The sequence below is a fragment of the Spermophilus citellus genome (assembly GCF_964194105.1).
Source record: "Spermophilus citellus genome assembly, chromosome: 5".
In the NCBI taxonomy this organism is placed as follows: Eukaryota; Metazoa; Chordata; class Mammalia; order Rodentia; family Sciuridae; genus Spermophilus; species Spermophilus citellus.
In genome coordinates, this window is record NC_138186.1 from 38,703,274 (window position 1) to 38,709,672 (window position 6,399).

At 37.0% G+C, this 6,399-nt stretch overlaps 1 pseudogene across 1 annotated transcript; it reads left to right on the forward strand.

Moving 5' to 3' along the window:
- The first annotated feature begins 5,593 nt into the window (after window positions 1-5,593).
- LOC308648754 (small ribosomal subunit protein eS1-like) lies at window positions 5,594-6,067 on the forward strand (annotated as a pseudogene). Its single transcript has one exon. The product of its transcript is annotated as a small ribosomal subunit protein eS1-like (transcript).
- The last annotated feature ends 332 nt before the right edge of the window (window positions 6,068-6,399 follow it).

Below are 6,399 nucleotides of genomic sequence, written 5' to 3' on the forward strand. Positions count from 1 at the left end.
CAATCAATATACACCCTCCTCATTGACAGTCTTATTGCCAAAAAAAAGTCAGCTGAAATAAACTGTGTTTAGTGATGTATTGATTTAGCACCTACTGCAAATTTATGAGACCAGTGAACCATACTTTGAGTAGTCCTGCTGTTTAGCAGTGTTTCAAACAAAGATTTTATCTGTCAGTGGTAAAGAGAAACTTAAGTGTAATAATTACTAATTCATGATGCTAAATAAGTTGTTTATATCCTTCCTACTTTTTTGGTACTGAAAATACTATTAAATGATAGTGATAGAAGATAGTAGTTAGGAATAGACTTGTGTCCCCAAAATTCATATGAGAATCCGTAACCACCAAATCAGTGTGATAGTATTTGGCTTTTTGGAGGTATCAGATGACATCATAAGGATAGAGTCTCCATGATGGAATAAGTGCCCTTATAAAAGACACCATAATAGCATTCTCTTTCTCTGCCATGTGAGGACACAGCAAGAACGTGACCACCTACAAGACAGGTAGAAAGCCCTTACCAGGAAATGAATTAGCTGGCACCCTGATCTTGGACTTCTTGGCCTTCAGAACTGTGAGAAAATTACTTTCTAATGTTTAAGCCATTTATCTGAGGTATTTTGTTATGGCAATCCAAGCAGATTAGAATAACTGTTTTATTCACATTTTTTCTTAGAAATAAAGGCTTGGAAACCCTATAATTGTGACTCAAATTATTCTTTTTTTAAAAAATAATTCTTTTAAAAATATTTTACATGCCCTTGAAATCATAGAGTCTAGAAACTACTATTTCAAGTGTGATTATAAAAGTAGCAAAATATTCTTGACGGATCTTTGCCATCAACTAACAATATAGAAACTAAGTGCTTCAGTTTTTTCACCTTTAAGGACAGAAACTTGAAACTTGATGTTTCTGTGGGTTCCATCTCCTTCCAGGGCATTTTCTGTGTATTTCTAATAGGAACCTAGGAAAAATTGGATACAAAAGGATTCATGACCACACCACCACCAGAGATCGGAGGAGAGGCCCGCCTGCCTCACTGCGACACGGAGATCCAGAGGAAAGACCTGTTCTGCACCTGATATGTGGTGAGCCACCCTGCACTGGGGTTTCTTATTCACCAAAGCGTGGCTCCACAGCCTAACATCTGGGTACATATAAGCTTGAGGCTGCCACCACCACAAAACTGGGATATCACCACTTGCATCAAGGGACAAAAATAAGGACCTATAAGATATCACCAAGGTCCCTGTGAGCCTGGCTGCACCAAAGGTATCTCTACTAGGGGTGCTAACATTTACCCTGTTACTGAGGTAACAGGGAGTCTTGCATGGGGTTGCCTATCTCATTTCTTCTACTAACAGGCAACTTCTTATGATTACCCTCTCACTAGTCATATAATACCTCCATATTCTAACATCCTACCTCATAAACTTCTCAGCCAACCCCCCAGACCCCCCTTCTACCATTAGAAACTAAACCATTATACAAATCTATTGACTATAAGGTAGAAGATAATCGAACTCACATTTCTGATTATAGTGACAAAACTGTAAATGTAAAAAATAGAAGCTAACCAATATATGGCTGCACGTTGGGTACATTGAGTACTGAAATATTGATCTCTCCCTTAAAAATGTAGTATTGGTAACATATAGGGACACTATAAGACAACAGGGCAGAAGCTGTCATTCCTCAGATCTACACTGCAAGAAAGGAAGACTCATAGACATCATGAAAAAACAAGAGAGAAAAGTGCCCCAAACAAATCAAGATAGAATCCATAGATAGTGAAGTAGACGCAATGTCAGAGAAGGAGTTCAGACTACACATAACTAAAATGATTTGGGAATTAAAGAATGACCTAAGTGAGCAGATACAGGCAAAAATCACTCTATCAAAGAGACAAGAGAGCAAATACAAATTGTAAGAGATTAGTTCAAGAAAGAAAGAGAGATACTGAAAAAAAAATAGAAATCCTTGAAATGAAAGAAAAAATAAGCCAGTTAAAAAACTCAATAGATAGCATCACCACAGATCACTTGGAAGTCAGGACCTCAGACAATGAAGACAAAATATACAATCCTGAAAATAAAGTTGATCTCACAGTAAAGATAGTAAGAAACCATGAACAGAATATCCAAGAATCACGGGATACCATCAAAAGACCAAATTTAAGATTTATTGGGATAGAGGAAGGTTCAGAGATTCAAACCAAAGGAATGCACAATCTCTTCAATGAAATAATAGCAGAAAATTTCCCAAGCATGAAGAATGAACTGGAAAATCAAATACAAGAGGCCTATAGGACATCAAATGTACAAAATTACAACAGATCTATATCAAGACACATTATAATGAAAATGCCTAGCTTACAGAATAAGGATAGAATTTTAAAAGCCGAAAGAGAAAAATCAGATTACCTATAAGGGAAGACCAATTCAGATCTCAGCAGATTTTTTCAACCCAGACTTTCAAAGCCAGGAGATTCTGGAACAACATATACCAAGCTCTAAAAAATAATGGATGCCAATCAATAATCTTATATCCATCAAAATTAAGCTTCAAATTTGATGCTGAAGTAAAAACCTACCATGATAAACAAAAGCTAAAAAATTTACAGCAAGAAAGCCTCACTACATAACATTCTTGGCAAAATATTCCGTGAAAAGGAAATAAAAAACAATGAAAATTTGCAAAGGGAAGAACTACAATAAAGGAAAAGCCAACCAAAGGAGAAACCAAGTCAAGCTAAATATAAAAAAATAAACAAAAATGGGTATATTACAGTTCATGTCTCTTTCAACTGTTTTTGATCAATTTTTACACATAAAAATTTTAACTACAATATCATCTGATTTTTCAGGTTTTTGTTTATTTCATAATTTTTATTTTCCATTTCTCTTCACAAAGTTACACAAATTATGTTCTTTAAAAGTTTTAGCATTTTATGTTATGTTTTAATATATGATTAATCTGGTATGTGTATATACATTGCCTGTGATATGAGGTATATTTTACTTTCTTATAATTAAAAATCCTTTATTCAAGATTCAAGGATGAAAAAGATTAATCAGAGTAAAAACTATTTAATAAGGTATTTATAAAGGTAAGGGCAAGGTTGAGGGAAACTAACAAAATTGTGAAGCACCTTTCCTTTTGTAAACTTGAAGAGGTAGGAGGTAAAATATGAGAGCCATTATGAAAAACTTGTAGGAGAAGGTGACCTAACTGAAGTTATTCCCACCAAAAGCATGTAGAAAACAACTCACAGTTTAATAGAGCCTTATAGGAAGGAATAAAACACCTTGCTCTACTTTTGTATATTCTAAGTTCATCTCTTTGGTGTCCCTTTCTGATGGAACTCAACAAGAAACCACATAACAAGGGGACTTATCATGAAGCCTACAGCATATGTCTCACCAAAAGGTGAAAGATGAAGAAAGGAGCAGATATAGCAGCCATTGGTTACATGAGGCTACTAAGTATTTGAAATGTATCTAGTCTGAATTGAGGTGTGCTCTGTGTTAAATAGACATTAGGTTCCAAAGAAGTACTAGGACAAAGAAAATGAACATGAAATACCTTACTAATAATTATTTTCCTTGCAAATTATGTTGGTAATCCATTGGGTTAAATTAAAATATATTAAAATTAATTTCTCTATTTGTTTTTTTAAAAAAAGAAGTAAAGGAGAACAAAGTAATATATTCTGTATCTTGACGGTAGTACTATATATCCATACATATGTTGTCATTTTTTACATTTGTGATATCAAAATTCATATAACTATAAAACTAAATAGGGTAAATTGTATCATATATAAATTATATCTCAACAAACATGACTTTAAAAAGAAATCTAGTTCATGAAGTGTTTTAACAGTATTGGGCACATACTAACCACCTGATAAATAATGGCTATTATTATGATTCATTAAAACAACCTGCATCAAACTGTTTCATAGTGGGGTAGAGATGGGGAGCATGGGAAGAACAAACTCTAGATAGGGCAAAGGGTAAGAGGGGAAGGGAGGGGGCATGGGGTTAGAAATGATGATGGAATGTGATGGACATGATTATCCAAAGTACATATATGATGACACAAATGGTGTGAATATACTTTGTATACAACCAGAGATATGAAAAATTGTGCTCTATATATGTAATATCAATTATAATACATTCCGTTGTCATACATAACAAATCAGAATTAAAAAATAAAATAAATAAAAAAGAACTATATAAAGAAAAAAGGATTCATGACCATTTAATATAAAAACTATAACTAAAAATTTTAAGAGAAAAATCCATGTAAATCTCAAGTTTTCCATCTCTAAAGATACGAACAAAAATCAGAAGCTTAGGTATTCTAGATTTGAATAAAGAATACTGAAATTTGCCCATTCTCTAATTGCTAGGCAGTTTTTTTTTCCTAATTACTAATTGCTATGCCTCCCATCAGACCAGAAATCTAAACACCCCTTACTTCCCAGAGGATAGTTCACTCTCTCTCGGCTCACTCAGTTCTCTAAGTCCTTCAGCACAGACACACATTTTCCTAATTTTTGGAAGATGCTTCTGCACCAAGGCCTGAAGTTCCTGGGTCAGGAACTGCTCCAGGATCTGCTCCTTACTGGGCAGTGCATCTCAGGTTTCAGCCCTATCCAAACAGCAGAAGCAGGTTCAGAACCTCTTGGGGTCCAGGTGTTTCTTTGTAGTGGCACTGCCCCCCTCCACAGAAAATCTTAACTAAGCTCCTCCAGAAATCTTCACCATAATTGATTTTAAGACTATCAGCCAAAGTGTCTCTACTAAAGAGTTTAATGTAGGTAAACTTCTTATTTTCCTGTTGCTCTATTTTATTTGGCCACTGGCCTGGAAGAGATCAGCACTCACAAAAGGTGCTGAACACCTCTTTACTAGTTTTTCACAAACACTTATCCAGTATAATAGTTTATAAAAGTGTGTTTGCAAAATTTTCAAAATTATTCCCGGAGTTAACTGGGGACTCCTATTCCAGAGGCTTTGATTCTGCCGTCAGCAGGAGGGGTGGGGGTTATTAAAGGAACTCTTCAAGGATTGTATTCCAGGTGTGGTCTGGTGATGGTGATGTGGTGGGGGGTCCCTGATGATATGTTAGGATTCACTTGTTAATTTGGGAGTTAGGGGGGCTGGGGATGTGGCTCAAGCGGTAGCACGCTGGCCTGGCATGCGTGGGGCCGGTTCTATCCTCAGCACCACATACAAACAAAGATGTTGTGTTCGCTGAGAACTAAAAAATAAATATTAAAAAAAAAAATTCTCTCTCTCTCTCTCTCCTCTCTCACTCTCTCTTTAAAAAAAAAAAAAAATTGGGGAGTTAGTTGCTTCCTAGATCCACTGACAGATATCTCCTTTCTGTGAAGCACAGATAACTCAAGGTAATCTTGTTCTCCGCCCCCAGGTTAGGGAATGGGAGAGAGGGACAAGATGAAAAGGAAAAAACTTGTCCCTTTTAAAAATAAGCATTAGAGATCACCTAGACTGCGCTGTATGCCTAAATTCTCTGTCTAGTTGCGGTTCTGCCCTTTTGACTCTCTGAGTAGAGGAATGGCAATAGATCAGAACAAGTGCCTTACCAAAGGCCGCAAGAAGCGAGCCAAAAAGAAAGTGGTTGATCCATTTTCTAAGATTGGTATAATAGGAAAGTACTGGCTAGGTTCAATATAAAAAATATTGGAAAAACATTAGTCATAAGGACCCAAGGAACCAAAATTGCATCTGATGGCCTCAAGGTGTAAGGGTAAAATTTCTAAGCTGATTCTAAACTGCAAAATTAACATGTAAAAGACCCCGGCATCTTAAAGTTCCTCTGCTACACCCAGAACCTGAAATTCCTGAGATAGTTAAGACAACGCCCTACTGGCCATTTAGCCTAGGGCCCTGTGCAGTTTGTCACAGGGACCGAAACAATCAGTTTAAATGTGTACCCCGCTTAGGAGTAACCAATCACCCCCCACCGCTCTATTCCCGCCAATGAATGTGCTAATCACGTCTCAGAGTTGTTGTTCTATTTTCCGCGCCTCATGATGATTTGTTCTGATGTATGCAAAGCCCCCTGCCCTCCCCAAAAAGTGTACTTAAGCTCTGCTCGACCTCTGCTCTGGGCTCTGGGCTCTGGGCTCTGGGCTGCTCTCCCTTCTTGAGTGAGCACGGAGCCCCAGCGCGCTGGAATGGATCCCCAATAAATCCCCTTTTGCCAATTGCATGGAGCCAGTCTCTTGTGTGGTCTCTTTCTCCCACGCTCCGCCGGACCCTTACAAAGGGTTGTGTGTTCTAAGTGAGTCTTGCTGATGATTTGCAGAATGATGAAGTTTCATGTAGGAAGTTCAAGCTAATTATTGAGGACTTCAGGG